The sequence below is a fragment of the Asterias amurensis genome, chromosome 6 (assembly GCF_032118995.1).
Source record: "Asterias amurensis chromosome 6, ASM3211899v1".
Classification (NCBI taxonomy): Eukaryota; Metazoa; Echinodermata; class Asteroidea; order Forcipulatida; family Asteriidae; genus Asterias; species Asterias amurensis.
This window is the reverse complement of record NC_092653.1, coordinates 24,689,252-24,713,256: the sequence shown is the minus strand read 5'-3', so window position 1 is coordinate 24,713,256 and position 24,005 is coordinate 24,689,252. Positions and strand designations below refer to the sequence as shown.

General features: G+C 37.5%; 1 protein-coding gene and 1 long non-coding RNA gene across 3 annotated transcripts in view; one reads left to right on the top strand and one right to left on the bottom strand.

The window, feature by feature from the left end:
- Positions 1-1,536: 1,536 nt before the first annotated feature.
- On the bottom strand, positions 1,537-13,021 carry LOC139938930 (uncharacterized). The gene is made up of 6 exons (XR_011786238.1): positions 12,921-13,021; positions 8,614-8,700; positions 7,568-7,756; positions 5,382-5,923; positions 3,078-3,192; positions 1,537-1,795 (listed from the first exon to the last, which is right to left on the bottom strand). It is a non-coding gene; the product is annotated as an uncharacterized lncRNA (long non-coding RNA).
- A 602-nt stretch (positions 13,022-13,623) lies between these two features.
- LOC139938822 (histamine H2 receptor-like) overlaps positions 13,624-24,005 on the top strand; it is a 51,996-nt gene continuing 41,614 nt past the window's right edge. For both annotated transcript variants that reach the window (XM_071934460.1, XM_071934461.1), the window contains exon 1: positions 13,624-13,748. The gene's annotated coding sequence lies outside the window, so the exon portion shown is untranslated. The remainder of the gene's footprint in view (positions 13,749-24,005) is intronic.

Here is a 24,005-nt window from a genome sequence, read left to right as displayed (position 1 = left end):
TAAAACATTACATGGTGCGATGTAAAATGAGTAGGTCTCGTACTTCAAACGTAGTCCCACACTTCTTGAAGGAAAACACTGAATGTTGAATCGCCTTGAGCATCCCTGAGTGGCGGATATGAGCGCCATAAGAAGCCACCACTTTAATTCACAATCACAATCACAATTCAAGATTTTCATCATCCATAGATCCTGTGATTCAAAAAGCAATGAATCGCCGACACGTTTCCATAGAGTGATGCACTGATGGAGGAATCTCAGGTGTAATCAGTGGTTCAAATAACACGCGGTAACAAAAATGGTCTAGGCACGGGTCATTTACCCGAATCTAAAAATTTAAAATCTCAAAGTTAACATCCATGTCTTTTTTTCATAATTTCATAGCCACATGGCCACTCGGAGTTTAAATCTAATCTAATAAATATTCAAACCTCAAGATTAGGTTAAACATGAAACCAATCAAATAACCATTTTGAAGTCATTATTTCAAACGAAACTCACCATGTAATTAAAATACTCAAATACACATGATCAATGGTGGGAAGTTTCTCCTTTTCCAATACACATTCTTCAAAGTAGAAAGTCCAAAGAATAAATGTCTGTTACAAGGTTCTCTTTCTTGAAATAGTTGAAAGTCTTGGAATTTTCCTTGCTGTTGACGTACTCCGAGTTCTTGACTGACAAGTGTCAAAGTGTCACTAACACAATCTGTGTCAATTATCTTTAGATGGCATACATATTAAGTTCAACCCTTAAAGACACTGGACACTACTGGTAATAACTCAAAATAGTTGTAAGCATAAAAAACTTACATAGTAACGAGTAATGAAGAGCTGTTGATAGTAGAAAACATTGTGAGAAACGGCTCCCTCTGACATAACAAAGTTTTTGGGAAAAAGGTAATTTTCTCAACTGAATATTAAAAGACTTCAGGCCTGAAGCCCTTTATTGGGCATCTAAAACACACAAGTTTGTGCAACAAGGGTGTTTTTTCTTCCATTATTATTTTGCAACTTCAATGAGCCCAAATTTTCAAAGATTTTTTATTTCATGCTTATGTTACGATATACCTAGTTAGAAAATTGATCTTTGACAATTACCAAAGGTGTCCAGTGCCTTTAACAGTTTAATGTATGAGTGGTTTAACTGTTCGTAATGTCAAAAATGTCAATGATTGGAGAAAGTCTGTCTGTACTCTGTGGTACGTAGCTGATGAAGACACTATCCTTGTGACTAACGTAAGAAGTTCTTAGTAATGTTCATCCGAATGCGCTTCTTGCTTTCCTTGCGTGTGCTTGTGTGGAATCCCATTGCTGCTCAGTTGAAGAGTTGAAGAAATTCACGACGACTCTATAAGTTTACATCTTTTGAACAAGATGCTCCTACAGTTTCCCGAGTGTTCCAAGGGCAACGTCACACGAGGCAATTTACAGGCAACCAGTTCCAGGCAATCTCCAAGAAGAGATTTGATTCACATTTTGAATGTTCTCATAATTTTTTTAAGGAATTATAAAACCTTGTTTAAAAAATGACTCATGTAATACCAAAGTGGTCCCGAGCATGCACAGTTGGTTGCCTCCAAGTTGCCTACAAAATTTTCTCATGTGACAATGCCTTAATAGCGTCTACCAACAAGCAGTGGCAATCTAACTTTGCTGTTCTAATGTCCTCTGAATTTGTCGGAAGCTTAAATCCTTTTTAAGATGCTTGGTGGCTTGCTGATAACAGTTGATCCTTGAACAGAGAAGAATCAAGAAGAATGGCATGACACTCCTGTCATTACCCGATGTATTATCTACATAAAAAGAAAAGAAGAAGCTGTATAAGTTCATGAACACCCAGGGTTTTGTGGGTGAGCAGGATAAAATGTATGTAACATTTGTTTCTTTGGGGATCATAAATTTTTTTTTAAATGTTTGGTTTCTCTGTACACAGTGTTACTAACACAATTTGCCCACCAAGTCCTGCAGGAAAATACTCCACATGAATACTATCTCAGGTGGATTTCAAACCCAGTATCCCAATTCTAGAGCAGATCTTAACCACCATTGTTATTTTCACTGGGTTTTTTTATTGCAGAAATATATACAAATCCAATGTGAATATTTTCAAAAACCCAAACAAAGATTAACACTCTTTCTCTCAACTTCAGGAACACTGAATTTGACAGATATTTACAGGATAGTTGTATGTCCCCCCCCCCCAAGATAAAGAAGAGAGATAAAATGGCCTACTGGTTTGACAAAATGTACAAAATGTGACAACTATTTTTTAAATTTATTTCATTACACATCCAACAGCGCCAACGCCAATAAAACAGGATGCTGATTCAGAAACGAAAAGAAAATGTTAAGTTTTTGATGTGGGTAGAAAACCTGAATGGGTAAAATCAACGCAATTAGTTTGTGGACTAAATAACCCAATCCATAATCTGGTGCAAGGTGGGACTTGAACCGAGGTCCACAGAGTTGAAAGACATGGCAATCCAAAAAACCACTGAACCAGCCTGATCCTGGGGCCGATTTCACAAAGAGCTAAAATTGATCGTTACTGCAAATCAGTCGTAGTTGCTTAGTAAAGTGTGATGTCACAATGCAAATCACTATGGTGATACTGAAAATTTGTCTTATGATGGATTTTATTGCTTTGTGAAATCGAGCCCTGGAATATATATATACAATCATACAATCATGTTGTGTCTTGTGAGGAAGGATCTTAGTTAATCACTAATCAGAGCCCAATTTCATAAAGCCCGTAAGCACAAAAATTTGCTCAAGGAAGAAATTTCATGCTAAGCAAATTTTGTTTGTGCTTACAGGCTTTATGAAATTTGGCCCTGGGGCTTAGTGTAAAATTTTAAGGTTACCTTTACTCAACGGATAAAGCACCATTTTTGGTACAAGGCTCCCCTACGGCCTATTCAATAATATTCGCCGAGGAGCCCTCCTGAATTTTAAACTGTTTTTATGTAAATCACAAAACTTCAAAATGGCCGCCAAATTATGACAAAAATATAACGGTAATTTCACTAAGCGACCCGACTGTATTAGGAGTAAATTAGGGAACAGGCTACTTACTGCTTTGAGAGGTGTCATTGCATTATCACTAAGCCTTGTCTTGTAGTTCAGTTTAGAAAGGACTGATGCTTTGGCCTGCCCAACCAAGTAGAAGTTCTTGTGACAAATGTCCTCACTATAAGTGCAAATAAACAAATTGTAAAATCTAGAGACGAAATACAGTCAATCCTGGCTGTAAGGGCACTGTTATGAAGAGGTTCTATAGAGAGTACATTCTGAATGCTCAAATCTCATTTCTGCTTTGGAATTCTTTGTTTTGCTGTCCTCTTAAAACAACTTTCCTGTTGTGAAGAAGTAATGTGGCCAGTCCCAGCAAACTTGTCATGAAATTCAACTAATTTTAAACTTTCAATAAAAACAATAATATATCTACAGAGATTCTACTGATCACTTGTCTGGCCAAACCATTCAGTGTGACATTTTAATGCAGACCATGATTGCACAATTTTTAAGTACTTTTTATGGAGATTTAATACTTCACTTTATTTACTTTATGTCAAATCAGTAGCTGTCTTAATTCCTCAAATTATGTGTCAACCCAAGTTACATGAACCTATAAAGTTCAATGAGGTCGTTCACACGCCGTACTAAAGTTGGTCTAAGTCCACTTAGACCGGTTCGGGTTCAACTTTTGTGCGTGTGAACGCAAATAAAGTTAGACCGGATCGGGTTTAAACCCCAAAACTTAAACCGTCCAGCGAGGCGGTCTAAGTCTAAACCGGTTCGGGTTTATCTTTTAACACTGCGTGTGGACAGAATGACATCCGGTTTTAACTCACAACGGACGACCCATTGTGTGGTTCAATGCACACGCCCGGGACCCGAAATGCTTGTATACGGTTTCTGTTGCCTCTGATGCTGAAAAGCACCGAGTATTTATATTACCTTCTTGCCGCTTACCGAGTTGGCGAAACCCTCTCGATCGGTGTATGCAGTTTAACACAGGCCCACGCCCATGATTTATTAAATTCTGAAACAAAATTATATTTTCCAAGCTTTTTTTGTGTCCTATAATAAATTGAAACTGTTTTTCATGCGTATACTACGAGGGCAGCGAAGAAACATATTTTTTAATGCTTCTCACGTGTACAGCGGTGCCATCCCATAGTGATCACTCTCTGATATCCCATAGTTATCCATCACCGATCCCGTGGATGTGCCTTTCTATTGCCGTCACCGTTACTAGCGTGTTGTACTTTCAATCTAGGAGAATGAACTGCAGTGGGCGCGAGGCTGTGTGTAGGGGAAATTCCCTACGCCAGCAATATCACCACGTTGTTGTTGGGAAGTTGGGAAAATACTGCGAAGTAAATGTATTTACGTAATTTGCACGTGTGTAGTTGTGTTTATGAACGAATCGGAATAAAAATCGCGGCACCAGCTTTTGAGAGATCGCAGCTTCCAATCGATTGAAGTACAAACTAAAAGTATTTATTAAATCGGAAACAGTGGTATAAAACAAAACGCACAAATGAAACGTGTTCTGTTTCATGGAATATGGACAATATTTTGGTGAGTTTTCTCGGCGGTTTGTATCAATATTTTGTTTGTTTAAAAAAAAAAAAATTCGAGTCGTGTTTATGTTTGTTTTAAGTGCCCATATCCTCCCAACGGTAAAACTGTTACCGCGTTCGATTTGGCCATTTGTATCCAATAATTATGCCCTGATGATCATCCAGGGCATGGGGCACTCAGTATCTCGGCATACTCGGTGCATGAATCTGATGAATAAAACCGGATGTTAGAGCAACGGGGTCGCGTCTACTTTGACCTCTTAAAACCGAAGATAAACCGGATCGGGTTTAACTCTGTGCTGTCTGAACGCAAGGGGTTTTTATTTTTACGACCACCCCCCGCTGCTCGTAAAAGTTAGACCGGTTCGGGTCTAAGTTAGTACGCTGTCTGAACATACCCTATAAGTCTATACATAATTAGAAAATAAGAGTTGTCTATTTATACCTGGCTGGATTATTGGCAGCATATTGCGCCACAGCACCTTGTTAACCATTACATGGTGCTAAGGATTAGGTCTTATGCCTCAAAATTCACCCAACTCCTTGCAATAATAATACCTGGCACTTTGTATCCTTTGGCAAAAGGCGCGTTATAAATACGGTTATTATTATTATTATTATTATTATTATACCAACCACAAAGACCTTTGGTGTGAATGCCAAAAAAAAAGTTAGTGGTCTGACGTTTCGACCCTAGCAGAGTCTTTCCCTGAGCCTTCAAAAAGACTCAAAACATCAGGCCACTAACTTTTATTTTCAATAAACAATGATAAAGAGGAAAGATAATCACCTTTATAAAGAACCAATCTCTTTACTCCAAGATGCAAATGCTGAACTAGTTTTCCTCCACAGCCTTCTTCCATTGAGTTGATCCTATGACTTGTCAAATCTTTACTCCAAGATGCAAATGCTGAATTAGTTTTCCTCCACAGCCTTCTTCCATTGAGTTGATCCTATGGCTTGTCAAATCTTTACTCCAAGATGCAAATGCTGAATTAGTTTTCCTCCACAGCCTTCTTCCATTGAGTTGATCCTATGACTTGTCAAATCTTTACTCCAAGATGCAAATGCTGAATTAGTTTTCCTCCACAGCCTTCTTCCATTGAGATGATCCTATGGCTTGTCAAATCTTTACTCCAAGATGCAAATGCTGAATTAGTTTTCCTCCACAGCCTTCTTCCATTGAGTTGATCCTATGGCTTGTCAAATCTTTACTCCAAGATGCAAATGCTGAATTAGTTTTCCTCCACAGCCTTCTTCCATTGAGATGATCCTATGGCTTGTCAAATCTTTTGGCTGAAGAGGGCCATCATCAAGTCAGAATGAACATTGCTGTAGAAGACAATAAAAATAATAATAATGACTTTACAAAAAGATCAACGTGCTGAACAGAGTAAGATTAGAAACACAATACAAAGATGGGGGTTACGAGAACAAAAATGTTTTAAGACGTTTCCTGAAAATGGCGATAGTAGCCCTGATATTGATGGGGTTAGCTATACAGTTTGGGACCAGCTATAGAAACAGATCTGTCCCGAGAGATTTTGAAGCAGTAGGAATAGACAGAAGACGTTTATCATCCGAGGATCAAAGTCTCACTCTGACTGGTGGTTGATACAAAGTGAGTACATTAGATAAGTCAGGAGGAGAAAGACCAGGCAAGCACTTGTAAACCATGAGGAGAAGTTTGAAAGATAGCTCTTCTTGATGGGTAACCAGTGAAGTTTAGAATTGAAAGATGAACCATATAGATGTCAAGTGAGTGCATGAGAGAGTCGTAGTCAGCTCATCATGATGCACATTTAGAGCATCCACAGTGGACTAACACATAGTACTACATGGCATCCAGCACATTAGGACCTGTGCAGCACAGAGCAATTTTACATCTTGCAGACTATTTGCCTACTTGCCCGCACCACACAAGAAGTGAAAGCAGACTGCGGTTTCCTTAAAGCTGTCTGAGACAAGTTACCAAGAAAAATAATAACATGAATATGATCAATTTCCAAATAACGTGGTTGCGACTGATAAGGGCCATGAATTAAATAAAAGCAGATGAAAACTTATGTTGCGATTTCAAGACAATCTCAGATGTAACTGATTTCAAGACATAATCGTCTTCAAGATCCTTGTCTTTTGCTCATCAAAAGACTGTTTACCACCATCTCTCAGAAGGACTGTAAACTACAGTTAGTCTATCGGATCAAAGAATAAGCATCTTATATTATAAGGAAGTCCCGGACCAAAACATCATCAGGTGAAAGATTGTTTACTTCTGCTGCCCCTTCGTTGTGGAACAGTTTACCAGATCATGAACTTTCTAATAACTTTGTTCAAAACTTCCTTTAAGACTCGGTCAAAGTGAGGAATGCATAAACATTTCCCTCAAATTGACGCGTCGCTGCACAACAAGCTTTAAAAGATGGATACCAGCACATTATTTTTATTGTTATTTTGATTTTGAGAAAACAATCTTTCTGATTGATGAGTGTCGATCCCTTCCTGATGCTGCTCTGATCATGAAAATATCTACTGGAACTTTACCTTTAAAGACACTGGACACTATTGGTAATTGTCAAAGACGTCTTCTCGCTTTGTGTATCTCAACATATGCATAAAATAACAAACCTGTGAAAATTTTAACTCAATTGGTCGTCGAAGTTGCGAGATAATAATGGAATAAAAAACACCCTTGTCACACGAAGTTGTGTGCTTTCAGATGCTTGATTTTGAGACCTCAAAATCTAATTCTAAAGTTCTCAAAATCAAATTCAAATATTTTAGTGGGAAATTACTTCTTTCTCAAAAACAATGTTCCTTCAGAGTGAGCCGTTTCTCACAATGTTTTATACTTCAACAGCTCTACATTGCTTGTTACCAAGTTTTTATGCTAACAATTATTTTGGGTAACTACCAATAGTGTCCAGTGCCTTTAAATGCTTATTGTATTTGAGTAAAACTTTAATATAAGCTCACCTGGGTGATTCAGGATTGATGTACTCCAGGATTTACGACTGAGCGTTCCTCCAAAACTCCCTTGCCAGGTTGTCCTGTGAGTTCCTGTAAAACTTGTTTGTCAAGTTGCCTCTAGTCTGCCAGTTCCTGTGAAGCTCTCTGCCAGGTTCTCTTTATCCAATCAAGATGTTGAAAGTGTTTTCCTGTCTCCTAAATATCATTAATCATAAACCCACAAATTAGTTTGAAAATGTCAGTTTTGTTGCTAATAAAACAGAGCCATGTTAGTCTGATAGATAAAACAAGGAACGTAGTGGTAGCATTTAAAGACTAACTATTTGTGTAAAAAACTGCATGTGGGCTTTCATAGCAACACGTTTTTCATCAGATGCAAGATTTTACAAATTTTTAATGGAGAAGGGATGTAATTAAAGCAAGTTATAGGGGATTGAATCCAATAAAAAAAGGTAGTTTTGTTGCTGACATTATTTAGATTTGAAGCATCTGGGCAATTCCACGGTAACGGAAGGACGTTTTGACTCATTAAACAACATTTAAATCGTGCATATCTTTAACAGTTTAATTAGTTTCATCAAGCAAATGTCACAGTTTCTTTTATTAATGACTGCCTTCAAAATGGCCTCCTCTTTTTGGCTGAAAAACTTTTAGTTTATAAAATATGAATATTAATAAGGTCGGTAACGGAAGGACACCATTAATATTCATTATTTTATAAACTAAAAGTTTTTCAGCCAAAAAGAGGAGGCCATTTTGAAGGCAGTCATTAATAAAAGAAACTGTGACATTTGCTTGATGAAACTAATTAAACTGTTTAAGATATGCACAATTTAAATGTTGTTTAATGAGTCAAAACGTCATTCCGTTACCGTGGAATTGCCCATCTTTCACTGCATAAATAACTGACAAGAAGAGGTAAAAGCTCCTTGTAAAATAAAGCAGCTGATCTAAGAACCCTTAGCACTTGAAGGAACATGTTTCCTGAATAAACTATGACTAATGTTATTATCATGAAAAGAACATGTGATAAAACATTCTGGTTAACTTACCATACAATATCCGTGCCACACTTATTAGCTGCAGAAATCTTTTGCATTCCATCGCCCTGGTGTCAGATGAACAACTTTACTACATTTCTCAAAAAATGACAAAAACACAAAATGTTGATTCAGTATTGTGTATAATACTTAGATATTATCTGTTATATTTCTTTGGTTGGTGTGATTTGTTTATGAACTTTGTGACTCATTAGAAGAGAGTCACAGTCTCTGTAGGGTAAAATTGTTTTCCAAAGGGTTAGGTTTGGTGACGATAACAACCCTGTCTTAAGACCTTCTCACATTTCATGTTCATGAAATCTTTCTGATGTCAAACAATAGTCCATTGCCTTCATTCAAAATTAACATTTCCCTTTCCCTTTAGTGGAAACTTGAAGATATCCCTTTAAAAACAAAACACAGTTACAAATGAGCAAATGCTTGATGGTGAATGAAAAGTAAACCAGACAAAAGCAAAGGAAGTAAGCAATAGAAAACAAACAAACAAACAAACAAACAAACAAACAAACAAACAAACAAACAAACAAACAAACAAACAAACAAACAAACAAACAAACAAACAAACAAACAAACAAACAAACAAACAAACAAACAAACAAACAAACAAACAAACAAACAAACAAACAAACAAACAAACAAACAAACAAACAAACAAACAAACAAACAAACAAACAAACAAACAAACAAACAAACAAACAAACAAACAAACAAACAAACAAACAAACAAACAAACAAACAAACAAACAAACAAACAAACAAACAAACAAACAAACAAACAAACAAACAAACAAACAAACAAACAAACAAACAAACAAACAAACAAACAAACAAACAAAACAAACAAACAAACAAACAAACAAACAAACAAACAAACAAATAAATAAGTGAGTAGATGCTAGACAAATAATCAGTAAAAAGTGAATGAAAACAGGGCTTTATTGAAAACATGGCTGTACATTTATTTAAACAATCGATTATTGGAATAAAAACACAACCTTGATTTAACTTTATACACGGTGAAAGTTGGCCAAAGAATGAACTGTAAACAAGAGAGGATACCTGAGAAAACATATATATAACAAAACAACATGTATACAACTTAACACAAGACAGCACAACAACATAATTGTAATAAAAGACAATTAAAAGGTGACAATTCTCTCATATATCAGAATTTATTTATTATGTCATGCATTTTATTGTAACATTATGTGCAATTTATTGTCCATCAAATCAGCACTGATGTATAAAAGCGGTCATCGCATCAGCCACCTCCAAAACAGTATTTACATACATGTACATCAATATAGACCGATACTGATAAGGGAAGATTCATTTGTGCATCTCGATCAACCTCTCTCCATGTATATACTGAAAGGTTGGTTGATTGACTGAATGTTGGCCAGTCTTGACAGGACGGTCAACTAGTGGTTAACTAGTGGTTAACTAGTGGTCAGTGCAGGCAGTGGATGACAGTTCTTAGGCAGTGGTCAGCAGGCAGTGGCCAAAAAGTGGTCAGCAGTGGTCATTAGCTGAGTGGTAAGGCAGGTCAACAGCCAGTGGTCAGGTAGTGGTCAGCAGGCAGTGGTCAACCAGTGGTCCAGCAAGTGGTCAGCAGTTGTCAACCAGTGGTCCACCAAGTGGTCAGCAGGCAGATGTCAACCAGTGGTCAGGCAGTGGTCCACCAAGTGGTCAGCAGGCAGATGTCAACCAGTGGTCAGGCAGTGGTCCACCAAGTGGTCAGCAGGCAGATGTCAACCAGTGGTCAGGCAGTGGCCAACCAGTGGTCAGCAGGCAGATGTCAACCAGTGGTCAGGCAGTGGTCCACCAAGTGGTTAGCAGGCAGATGTCAACCAGTGGTCAGGCAGTGGTCCACCAAGTGGTCAGCAGGCAGATGTCAACCAGTGGTCAGGCAGTGGTCCACCAAGTGGTCAGCAGGCAGATGTCAACCAGTGGTCAGGCAGTGGCCAACCAGTGGTCAGCAGGCAGATGTCAACCAGTGGTCTGGCAGTGGTCCACCAAGTGGTCAGCAGGCAGATGTCAACCAGTGGTCAATCAGTGGTCCACCAAGTGGTCAGCAGGCAGATGTCAACCAGTGGTCAGGCAGTTGGGTCAGCATGCAGGCAGTGGCCAACCAGTGGTCGGGCAGTGGTCAGCAGGCAGTGGTCAGCGCAGTGGTTACCAGAAAGTTGTCAACCCAGTGGTCATCAGATGGTCAGCAGGCAGTGGTCAGCAGGCAGTGGTCAACCAGTAACTGTTTCTTCTTGGAACCAACACAGCTCATAAGAGATTTATTACATGATGACACAAGAGATGACAAATCACAGATAAACAATAACAAAAATGTTTTGATCCTCAAGATTCACAATTTATGTTTAATGTTCTTATTATACAATTTGAAGAAAAAAATAAATTGAATTAAAATTAAAAGTCCTATATCGGTGAGTAAAACAAACAATATTTCACAGTTATAAACAATCAAGTAAGCAAAACAAGTGAAATTGACTTAGTGCCAGTACATATCAATGAATTTTGAGTTTACTAGAGTGTGATTTGAACCAAGATCTTTGGACTTGGAGGTTGTCTGAGCTATCAATCCCTAAATTGACAGTATCCTTATTTTGTAATCTTTTCTTCTTCAGTATTTGAGGACACCAATTAAAAGTTGATGCAATCTAATGCTGCCCGAGAGAGAGATTGTACTTTGCATAATGTGTGAGAAATTAATTATTTAAAATAACATTTTAAGGTACAGTCAAACAGAAAAAACACTTTGGGTAGTCAACTGTCTGTTAACACATTTTGATTATCTGTCGTAATTTATTTATTTATAAATTAGTATTCAACAGTCATCAACAACTTAATCAGTTGTGGCGCAGAGCGGTCTACCACATCAACAGATTTTAATTATCTCTCGTAATTTATTTATTTATAAATTAGTATTCAACAGTCATCAACAACACAATTAATTGTGGTCCCAGAGCGGTCTACCACACCAACAGACACATGGCCTCATCAAAGTGTTCAGGTTTGAAACCTGGTTCAAGACACTTAACTGTGTCCATGTCAAGACACTTAATCTATATAAAATTTATGCACCAGCTTTTAATATCAGACTTGAAATTCAAGAATGAATTTAAATCCAAGGGTGGGGGAAAATTTTATCTGAAAATATGAAGAGATTGAATTACCTTTAGTTGTGAAAAAAAGCTTATATACAGATAATAAACAAAATAATAAAGATCTCAAACAACTTATTACATCACATAACATTTTTGGATACGAGTAAAGGGGCTGGGGAACATTTTGCAAATTTATACAAGGACTAGACACACAGGATAAGACTGATCAAAATAAACAAGGGGAAACTATTTTTGTCTGAGTATTTTTTATTTGAATACAAGTAAAGTTCTTTAGTATCAAGGTCTCAAAATTGTATTGGTTAATTAACAATCTAAAAACATCAGAATTTAGTAGCAGCTTCATTACCCGCAATCCATCGAAAGGACAAACAACAACAACGGGATACACACATGTTATAAGGTAAAAGAATTACAAGCAGAGAAGATATTTTTTTGTAAATTAAGAAGCAGTTTTATTTTAAAAAAACTGAGAGACAAGCTGACAAGGCAGTCCATACAAATTTTCCCAATACACTATTTTTCCCATGAAGTCTACTTCACATCAAAATGGGAAGTTTCCGTATACGCCGCCACTTTTTCATTCGATATGAAATAATATAGTATCTAATTTACCTCAATGAGATATCCTTTTCTGTAAAAATGAGTGGAAAAGTGGTGGCGCCATACGGAAAGTTATCCTTAAAATGTTTAGACTTTTAAATTATAAAAACACTCTGTTTTGCCCAATTTCAAATTTCAATTTAAGCCTACGATGTAGGGTACACTTTTAACTTGTGCAGAAAAGTTTTGCATCCTGCCACCACTTTTCCATTCTTTATGAATTATAAATACCTAAACGAGAAATTTCAAGTAAAAAAAGTCACGGGTTGCAGGATACGGAAGTTTTCCCAATCCCAAATAGACACTTCAAATGATGAATTTAATAACCACAACATAGTGTAATTAATACATGTAGCCTACCGGCGGCTGTTTGTCATTATTTATTGTGCATCAGGAAGTTCGGTCGCCATTTTGTAGGTCGCGAAACTTTTCTTTAGGCAGTGGAAGCCTACTCCCTTGTGTTGTTTTATTTTGTCCAATATGCTCCATTTTGCTTCTAATTGTATAAAACCTATCTACAGTATCTACTTTTTATAAAAAGTGAAAGTTACTTACCCCAACACTAATCTTTGACATGTTTTGGCGAAGCTTTCTGAGGAAATTTCGGAGGTGAACTCATTCTTTGCCGCCCGCGTGGTTTTCAAACTTGTCAGAAAACCAGACTCATATATGTATTAGGAGAGGAGCTGTATATCTTGGAACCAGTCTATAACGAAGATTGGCCTTTTCGACCAAAAGAGGGCAGGATAATGTAATTAATTATAATATTTTCACCTATTTTGGTAAAAAAAAACCTGTATTCCTCAGACAGATAGATGAAGCAGTGTAAAAAGTTGTAAAACTATTACCAAAATCTGTTTTTGTATATTGTATTGCCCTGATTTAGATATGTAGTGTTTTTGTATCAAATTTAGAAACTACGGCCCTTTTCGAATCCACCGCTTTAGCTTTGGATTCGACTTCAGGCTCCGTCTGAAGCCCTGAGCACGTACCTATATCATTTGCAAGAAATTTCAAAACAGCCGCGGGGCCAAGCTATAACCTGAGCCGAATCTTGAGCCGAAGCCGTGGTTTCGAAAAGGGCCTCATTTTAATTGCGGACTAAAAAAGGGTCCACTATTTGACAAGTGCGCCCTCAATGTTTCCAGATAGACTCTGCCCATAGAGCTATTATGACTCTGCCCCCCCCCCCCCCCGCCAAATAATTACGCGCGGAACTATGTGATCGCAAAAAATCTGTAATGTTTACATCGTCCGCGGTTGATTAGGTGTGTGATCGCGTGCAGCAAGTTCTTGGTGTTTCTCCTCATTTACTCTTGTTGGATCCTTCTTTGAAACATTCCATGACTCCGATCGATGATGTGACTCTGGGCTGAAGACTCTGTGAGTATAATATTTTCAGCCTGTTTGTTAGATTAGAGTTGAATTGAAATTTATTTAATTTTTGGTGTAGATCGTTCGTGATCGTAGGGCAATAGTTAGGGGGCCAGACAGAGTGTGGGTGCGTTCGTTGGGCTAGACCCTGCCGTGGTTTCAACACATTTGGCCCGTCAAGGTCACACGGTGTAGCGCTGGTTCATGAAAGGGCACAACTAACGGCATCTAAATAGCGTGCGACAATCATCAATAGGCCTAGAAATTCATTTTGTTTGTGTGAAGTTGAGTTCTCTTGGCTGTGGGATTAGAACTTCACCGCGATAAATATGAGGCAAAATGTTGGTACGATTTAATCCACAAAGCAACCACTTTTTCAATGTATCAACACTAAGCGAAATTAGAATTGCAACAAAATATATAATCAACTTTTGCTCATCGGTGAATTTTGTTTGGGAGGTGGGGAGGCCCTCTTTTTGTGTAGTAGGCACATCACAGCTGGGCAGGCAAACTGCAGTTTGCATTTGACTGGTAGGCTATAGCATTTATGGGTCGTCTATAATATTTTACTTTGTAATATAATCTGCCATTGAGATACTTTGACATGTTCTAGAAACTATAAGGCTCACTACCCCGTGAGTGGGGAGCCTTAAAGTTTATAGAAGTAGGCCTACATTGTCTATATGTGTAAAGTAGAAAAATACTTGTCCATCGAGCAGGTTGGTTGTATACAAAATTGTTAAATTTTTTTAAAGATTTTTATTTTTTATGGAACTTCATTTTCAACGGCCCAGATTACAATGGGGGGGAGGGGGCATAAACATCAGATGTTGGGGGAGGGGGTATGCCACTTCTTTGGAAGTACAGAAAAAAGGGAACTTGATCACGTTTTGAAATGATGGGAAAGTCCAGGATATAAAAATTGTATTTGTTGGTCTATAACTTCCTTCTGGTGTGTTCATAAACTTGACTGATTTCCTCAATTGAACTAGTTTTTTTTGGGTAGATGAAACGGTCAAAATATTCCCTCATCAAGTTCACCAGATATTTTAAGATGAAAATGGACACTCAAGTTTTCACCTCTCAGTTTTGTTTTATAATATTTTACTTTATTGAATCATGTGCAAAGAGCACAAAAAACCCAAGCCCCTTAAATATAAAAAACAAACTGTTAGGCCTAAACTAATCGAAGAAAATGTTTACAATCAAAAAGTAACTGTTTAAGCAGAAAGAACTTCCGTCTACTACTACTTGTCACAAAGGCCTGCTTCTAATTATCGGCCATTGTTAAATCCTCACTTTTCTGGTAATTTATTGTTTCTCAACCATGGAGGTTCCAACCTTGTTTCGTTTCCTTCTCTATTTGTGTTTTACACAACAGGAAGCTACAAAAGCTTGAATAGCCCACAGTACATTGTAGAATCTGTACGACACAGTACAAATGGAATCTGTAGTAATCACACTGCACTATGGACTTACTTGGCGTTATGAATAGTTATGGTCAGTTAATGAAGTGCACAATGGGAGCTAAACCCTGAACTCGACTTATCAGTGTGTCACTTCTTTATGGTCTCCGTGCACGCACCCTCTTGTTAGCTATCAACTATCTATAAATATGGCATAAGTTTGGGTGTTATTTTCCCTCAAATCATTTACAGGCATGTATACTTTATTTTGGAAAGGGCAAGGACACCAAGAACACCCAATGGCAAAATTGTAAATTTTGTAATGGATTATTTCAAGGGCACCAAGGCAATGGCCACTGGGCATGGAGGCAATCGCCTTTGTTGCCTATGTGAAGTTTTAGGCCTGTATTATATTTCATCTTTCAAAGGCACTACGTCTTACTTATAGTAAAGGGTGTATTTCTCTAGTCTATGCCCCTCTTCCAGGCACACATTTCCTTTACAGAAATATGCAAGAAATAACAGAATAAGATGGCTCCTAACAAAAACAAATGGCATTAATTATAAATTGCCATAGACTTTAGATTTTCCAACATTGGAAGGTTCTGAAGTGCCCTTTGCAAAATTGCCTTGCCCTCTCAAAGATGAAATTCCAGACCCTGATAATGCTACATGTTTGTTTCTAGAAATACCCCAAAGATAAGTTTCCCCATTCCCATGCAGAATTTAACCTTTCTATAAAGGTTTATGATGCTCAGTTTTCATAAAACACAATTTGTGCACATTAATTGCGTACACCCTTTCCGGTTAAACTTACATCCTTCTTCCGGTATACACCATGCCTGAAGCTGTCATTGATAAGACCTTGAGATCTAAAGCATTGAAAGGAACGTCCAAGGATTTTGTTTTCACAAATTTTCAGATACAAAATATCTAAATGCATTTCCTATTATGGTCTGAGGCTCATCTTTCAAGCCCACTTGTGTCAAGCATGTCGACTGTCTGCAGTTGGAAGTATATCAGTTCCGGGCAGGATGACATTATCGGTTGTGTCTGGACTGATTTTGTCCATTAAAATAAACCTCACCCATTTTAAAGTTCAGTTCCCCAGTTAAAGTTGTGCAAAAATTACACTTAAAACCCTTTTTTATATATGATGGTAATACACAAAAAGTGATTGGACAAATATACAACTATAAAGAAGAAAATAAATTAAGGTGGAAAATAATAATAAAGGCCACTTATAATAATAATAACAGCTTTTATATAGCGCCCATAACCCCAAAGGGTCCCGAGGCGCTTCACAGAGGTTAAAAATATTAAGCAGATATACAGACCAATTTAAGGAAAAACCAGTTTAAGAAAAAAACGATTAAAAATGCTTAAGAAAATTAAAAACGACCAAAGACAATTATTAAAAAGTTAGGCAAGTAAGAACAGTGCTGGACGATTTAAGATAAACAGATTAAAAATGCTTAAAAGCAAGTTACAACAACAATGCGCCATGTCTGTCTAAAATACACTTTTGGTGCAGGAGAGATGCAAAAGCAAGTGGGCCTACAATGAGTAAAATAGATGAAATTGAAGCACCCTGGCCAGGTATTAAATTTTAAACTTGGCCCAGTGAATGTTGCACTAGAGGGCAGGCCAGCCATAGGCCATTGATTTTAGCCCTGGGCCAGTAAACTCAAGACTGGTGGATAGGTCAATCCCCTTTTGGTGTTTTTCAGTTGAATAACTGATTCCTTTTTGTGTAATATCTTTACAGAAGAAATGATGCTCAAACGTTGAGTCTTGCAAACTCATGTATGTGTCCATTGAGTATCAAAATAACCAACAACACAAATGAGATAACTACTGTTATTCTCTTATAGAACTTGTTCAAATATTTTTGTTTAAACATAGTCTGGTATTTTGAAACAATTTCTGGTCCAGTAAACATTCTTAAAGACAGTGGACAATATTGGTTATTGTCAAAGACCAGTCTTCTCACTTGGTGTATCTAAACATATAATGCATAAAATAACAAACCTGTGAAAATTTGAGCTCAATTGGTCGTCGAAGTTGCGAGATATGAATGAAATAAAAAACGCCCTTGTCACACGAAGTTGAGTGCTTTCAGATGCTCGATTTCGAGACCTCAAATTCTAAACTTGAGGTCTCGAAATCAAATTCGTGGAAAATTACTTCTTTCTCGAAAACTACGTCACTTCAGAGGGAGTCAATTCTTACAATGTTTTATACTATCAACCTCTCCCCATTACTCTTTACCAAGTGAGGTTTTATTCTGATAATTATTTTGAGTAATTACCAATAGTGTCCACTGCCTCTAACAACAACCCCTGTGGTCTTGTGTATTAACCATTATTGCAAAGCAAAGGGTGATGTCACCACTATGACAATACTGACATATCATCTAAAGGTACATGTAATTCTTAAGGCTTTGTGAAATCGAACCGATCCACCAAGGCAAGCCCCACACAGCAAGAACACAAGCCACAAACTACTATCCCAAACCTGCGTTGAATCATTCCTTCCCAGTGTAGCATAACAATCCCTTTCAAATTCACAAATGCCTGCTAGATACTTGAGGCAATTATCTTCTAGATGGAAGGTATTTTTATGACAGTAATTAATTAGGAATATCAATGGTGCTGGGTTTGAAGGTTTCCCTTTGGTGACTGGATTGAAGTCTAAATTACCTGCAGCTGTAAAAATGTGAGAGCATTAGCCAGTCTGTAGGTCATGAGAACTTAAAGCCAGTGAACACTTTCGGTAAGCAGTATTGTTCAAAGGCCCACACTTCGTGTATCACAACTTATATATAAAAGAACAAACCTGTGAAAATTTAGGCTCAATTGGTCATCGGAGTCGGGAGAAAATAACGGGAAAACCCACCCTTGTTTCCGCACGTTTCGCCGTGTCATGACATGTGTTTACTATAAATCCGTAATTCTCGATGTTGAGAATTGATAATTGTTTTAATGTTTTCTCAAAAAGTAAAGTAGGAATAATATTTCAAGAGAAGTCTTTTATCATTACCTTCTGTAAACCCTGTAAGTTATTTGTAAATCTGTGAACTTTTTTTTTTCTGTTCCGAAAGTGTATAATGGCTTTAAAAGAGAAAGTCCTTACCCTTTGATGAGAGTTTATCCAAGTTTCCATTGGACTTTTCTGTAGAATGACATAACTAAATCCAATTGGGACGCACGATAAACTGACCTCCCTGTCATTTTCCACAAACATGATGTAAAACTAACAGGCTGAAAGAGGTCGCGGAAGACGTCCGTGCAGCCATAGTTGCTTATCACGGCTGCTAAAAAGACCAATGAGAACAGCTTTGCGCTGTGAAGCAACTTGAACCACGCTGTTAATTTAACGTACAGTAGAATTACACTAAAGCCAGTCACAGAAACTTTACGGGTGGCAGCTGGAGAAAAAGTCCAAAGTCCAATGGGAACATGACTTTAGAGAAAGTCCTTCCCCTTTGAATGAGATTATAGACCCAGCTGTTACATAACACGAGGAGAGCAGAAATTCCTCTGGTTGAATTTGCATTTTGAAAATAATTTGCTTCAATTTGTGCAAATGATGTTAGCCTTAATTTACGCATGAAATAAATGAGTCATCAGACTACACTGTTTTGAAATCATTACAACAAATATTTGAAATTTTCATGTAAAAATACATATTGATCAAAAATACTTGTACAAATACTGTATAGCGAGCCCCTCTATTTCGATGGAATCTATATGGGATATCAAGCACTAAACCACAGTGGAAACTGACTGTGTGGATAAACAAAATTGACTAGAGCGGGATTTGAACCCAGCAATAGATTATTGTCCCGTAAAACATTTGAGCCATACAAGCCTTGTAGACTTGTGAAATTTTACCCAAATTGGAGCTTTGTACTGTGATGTAAATCGCTCATGTTACAAGGCTTGCCACCTCATAAATTATGAGTGTTGCATTCACAGGTTTGTAATTAGCAGGAAAAAAACAACTTCATGCACCGATGAGTACATATTATATTAGAAACATTTCTAATTATGACAGATATAATCGTTCATAGAAATTGCTTAAATGACCATGTCGTCGTTATTATACCAATGTTCTGTAACACTCCTGCGCTACAAAATATGACGCTCAAACATATGGACGATATTGTCACGCAAGATGTTCTTGTTTTTATTATACCCTCAGCTTAGAACGGGCAGGGGATCAGTGTCAGTTCTTATTGGTGTAATTTATTATTTACTGCCACAAAAATAAAACTTGATTGAAATAGTTTGTGACCAAAAAGTATTGTTTGTTAGTTAAAAGCCACTGGACACCTTTTATAATGGTCAAAGACCAGTCTTCTCACTTGGTGTATCACAACATATATGCATGAAATAACAAACCTGTGAAAAAAACACCCTTGTCGCACAAGTTGTGTGCTTTCAGATGCTTGAATTTGAGACCTCAGCTGAGGTCTCAAAGTCAATTCAAATATTTTAGTGAGAAACTACTTCTTTCTCAAATGCTACGTTACTTCAGAGGGAGCCGTTTCTCACAAAATTTTATACTATCAACAGCTCTCCATTGCTCGTTAGTTTTTATGCTAATAGTTATTTTGAATAATTGCAATTAATGTCCAGTGCTTTTAAGCAGCTCCGTGAAACGTGACCTGTTTGATGACAAGTGTCCAACACTTCGTACGAAAATCCGCTTTGTGGTTTTAGGTAAAATTAATCAATTTTTTCCCCGGAGGTTTCAACCCATACATAGTCAGCACCAAAGGTACATCAATATTCCATGTCTGTATCCTGGATAAAATCGATTTGACACACTTTGCTAAAATTGCACCATACATGTATTTTATAATATGAATACTAAGATCTATTTTGGGTTTAACTTTTGTTTCCCTTATCAAGAGGCTGGAACAAGCTTACCCTCCAGCAATTTTGAGATGCCTGTCGTGTGATGTGCTGAAGCATTGTAATATAAGAACATCGATTTGTTATTTTTTCTGCTGGAAATTTAAAAACAGGGTTTCGAAATTCTGGGCTGTCTCCAACTTGTTGAGAATGAAGAGGCGGGAACAAAGGGGCTCCTAAGACATTAAAGGTTTCTTTGAGGACATTGTCTGTCTGATATGATTGAAGTACCGTATATTACAAGGATGGATGCAGGAGCCATAGAAACATATTGTGGACCTATTTGTTTATACTCTAAATTCAGTTCCTTTTTGTGTTATCAAGACCCAGTTGTGGCTGGCCTTAATTACATTTGCTGGTTCGTGTGTATTAAAGTGCCATTTCATTGTGTTCTGGATGTGAAAATGGAGCTACATTATGTAGAGTGTCTTTCGAAACCAAGCATGTGTCTAGCCTGTTGGATAGTATGGTTGTTTCCCACGATGTCGTGTATAAGAAAATACAAGGGAATAGCAATTTGCACTTAGTGCTTAAAATAGAAGCTATCAATATAAACCACAGTTGGTAGAGCACCCGCACGTTAATCCGGAGGTCGTTGGTTCGAATCCCATTCTAGTCAATTCTTTGTTCAACCCCAAAAATAGAAGCTAGTACCTGGATCGTGAAAAAAGCTTGTCAAGTTTTTAAACGATTTTAGCACATATGTTCATGTCCATGTTCATGTCATTTAATATATACATGCACAGTGCACTGACGTTACTAGTGCAGTTTGGCACATCGATGGTGATCTTGGAGTTGGTGGCATTTACTTGTCTGGCATACAGGTATTTGGGGCAAAAGTGATGATCATGTCATTGGTGTGAAGTGCGACAAAAGCACTTGAGCAAAACCTCCGTACACTGACAGTAGTCTAATGCTCGATTGAGGTCCAGCTGAAGGGTTAATTCTATGCTAAGGGATTATTTAAGCCACGACTTCAGGTGCGTTTTTACGCCTGTGATAAAAGAAGCAATTCTAGGTACATGCCTTGCTCAAGGACACAAGTGTCATGACCGGGATTTTTGAACCCACACAATTATGATTCAACCATCAGAAGGAGTCCGATGTGCGCATCAGACCGCTCATCCACAACACACCACAGAAACAAAAAACAAGAGGTAGACCTCAAGACATGATTACAACTTTGTTAGCCAGGTCTCACCTTGCCAGTTTATTTTGCCTGATTGCATGTTTATTGGTGTTGGCGTTGGAGGAATTTCCTTAATGTGACTTCCCTCATCCCTCAAGTACTGCAACTAAATAAGACTGAAAGTTGTTTTCCAGCCATTGGCTAGCCTCATCCCTGTTGCATTTCTCCCTTGGGCTATTCCATTCTTAAGTGCTATTCACACGACAGCAATTTAACTGAGGTCCCTTGCTTAATTTTAGCATGGTTGTAAAATGTAGCAACGTTTGACAAGATTTTGCAAGAGAACTTGGACGAGAACTTGGACAGTAGAACAAATTGTTGTCCTTTACACGAGGCACTTTTTGTAAAATTTTACAACCATGCTACAAATTAACAGGGGACCCTTGCTAAATTGCTCTCGTGTGAAAGTGGCTTTAGTGTGTTCGGAGCAGTAGGTTTGCTTGATCATGTGAGATACATTGGTGTCTGGTGACAGGGAGCAAGCTTCCCCCATGGTTTCACCATGGAGGTTTCACCACCAAGTTTACTGAAGTTGTACCTTCTGGTATGTCTGAAGATAGTGCTAATTGCACCTCTACAGCTGTGTCATTGAAAGATAACAACAAAATTGGTTTTAGTTTGTGAAGTGCAGTGCTGGCTAGAAATGTAGAGACTTCTGGCTATATATTAAGATGCCATTAGCTGTATCTCTCTAATGTGTTGTAACTTTCTTTATCATGCTGTCTATGAATCAGCATTCAATTACAAAAAAAACCAATCTACCACGCACCTTAAGCAATTCACCATAAAATTAGGCCCCATCTGCGATCGGAAGGTCTGGCGTCACCTTTTCAATAATTTGATGATACTCCGCTTCTTCATGGCTGACTCCCAGTCTTAACGAGACCGAGACTCTTATTACCTAGATAGAGGTGTTGATTCTATAGTATGTCATTTATAGAGAAGGAATCTTATAGTCTTCGTCTTTAGAGTGCTACTTAATGGATGATAATAAAGCTTGTTATTATTTATACTCGCAGAGCGAAGTGCTGACTGGCATTTGAAATGGAAATTCTTTAAGAAGAGTGTGTACATGACCATATTGATTTTTGGGTGATGTTTGTTGATTAGTTTGTTGAAGAGAAACCTTAATTAAAGTCTGTTATCATAGGCCTTTATTGCTTTAAGAATGCATGTAGTATTAGGGCTCAACTGTTTTTAGTCAGTTGAGCAAGAGGTTGTCTTCAGCCGTCGCCTTCTCAGGAAGTGATGGTCGTCTTCCACACATCCCGGTCCAGCATCAGCGCTCTAAGCTCAGTTGTTTCTTGTTGTGCTGCATCCTTCTTGTGTCCTCTAATTGTTAAAGCAGAATACATTACTTTTAGTATTTTTCAGCTTAGCGGAAATAAGCATTAAACCAATTTCATAGAGCACAGCAAAATTGCTTATACTCAAAAACGTAATACATTTTGAAATGTAATTTTCACAGATGGTGCTTGAAGCTTTGCATGGTGTGGAGAATAAGAGCAACTATTAATATAAATATTAATTGTAAACTTGCGGGTACAACCATAGGTAAAAACTCTCTTGATACCAAACCAGCTCTTTTCAGAGCCACCACTCCTTCAAAAGAGTTTTTACCCATGGTTGTACTCGCAAGTTTACTATTAATATTTATATTTATAGTTGCTCTTAATTTTCACAGGTTAGTGTTATTGTGTAGGATTAAAACAATTGAACAGATCCAGAAACCAAAGGTATTTTTGCCTCTAAACCTCTTTCTCCTCAGCGGATTTTCTGTGCTAAGCAACATTTTATGCATACATGTACACAGTACAAAGTTAGACCTGGTTTGGTTATCAAATGCATGATGTATACAAAATGCTTACGTACATGTACATAATAGACACTCAAGGTGTGCCATTTGAGCTTGGAGTTTAGAATTCACGCTCTAAGGCAGAGGCCTGAACAAACAAGCACTTGGACCAACAATGGGCAAAAGTCTGGAATCTGTGTAAAAACATGTTGACACAAATCACTTCCAGAAACGGTCTCCATTGATATTGTTGACATTCCCTTGAGTGCCTCGAGGAAAGGAATGTTTTCTGCTTGAGGGAAAAGCCAAAAACATTCCAATTTAATTCCCTTCTTTCTTTTTTTAATGTAATTTTCTTTTTCTTGGGTGTAAAGTTTTTCCATATGTTCTCATTTATGATTTATAGTTGACAGGACTTGAATAAGATAAGAAATTAATTTGTGAGGTAAAAGTGTGCTTGGGGCACAGATAATTAGTGTCACGTTCATGTAATTTATCATATCATATATTTGTCTGTTCTTATCATAGATTTTTCCATATTTTTAAATTAGTTTTCAAGGGAAACGAATCAATCAAATTCTACAAGCAAAATTGGTTTGCTCACTGAAAATTACTAAACAAAAGGTTGACACAAAACACTTGACATCATTGTCGTAACTGTCTCTCAAAGCCAGATTGATACTTCCTGCGAATGCGAAGCGAAATTGGCAAGAACGTGACGTCAGGACTCTGTTTTCGCTGCGAATATTCCCAAGAGTTGAGCAACTGCGGCAAATTATTTGTTGCGAATTTGTGACGTCTACATTTGCTTTCATTCCCATTTGCAGGAAGTATGAACCGGGCTTAAGTATGAGGAATTCAAATTTAACTGGTAATTTGTAACTAACTGCATCATTGTAGTACATGTACAAGATGTTCAAATAACTTTGCAAATGGCTTATTGGAAGCTTAAGT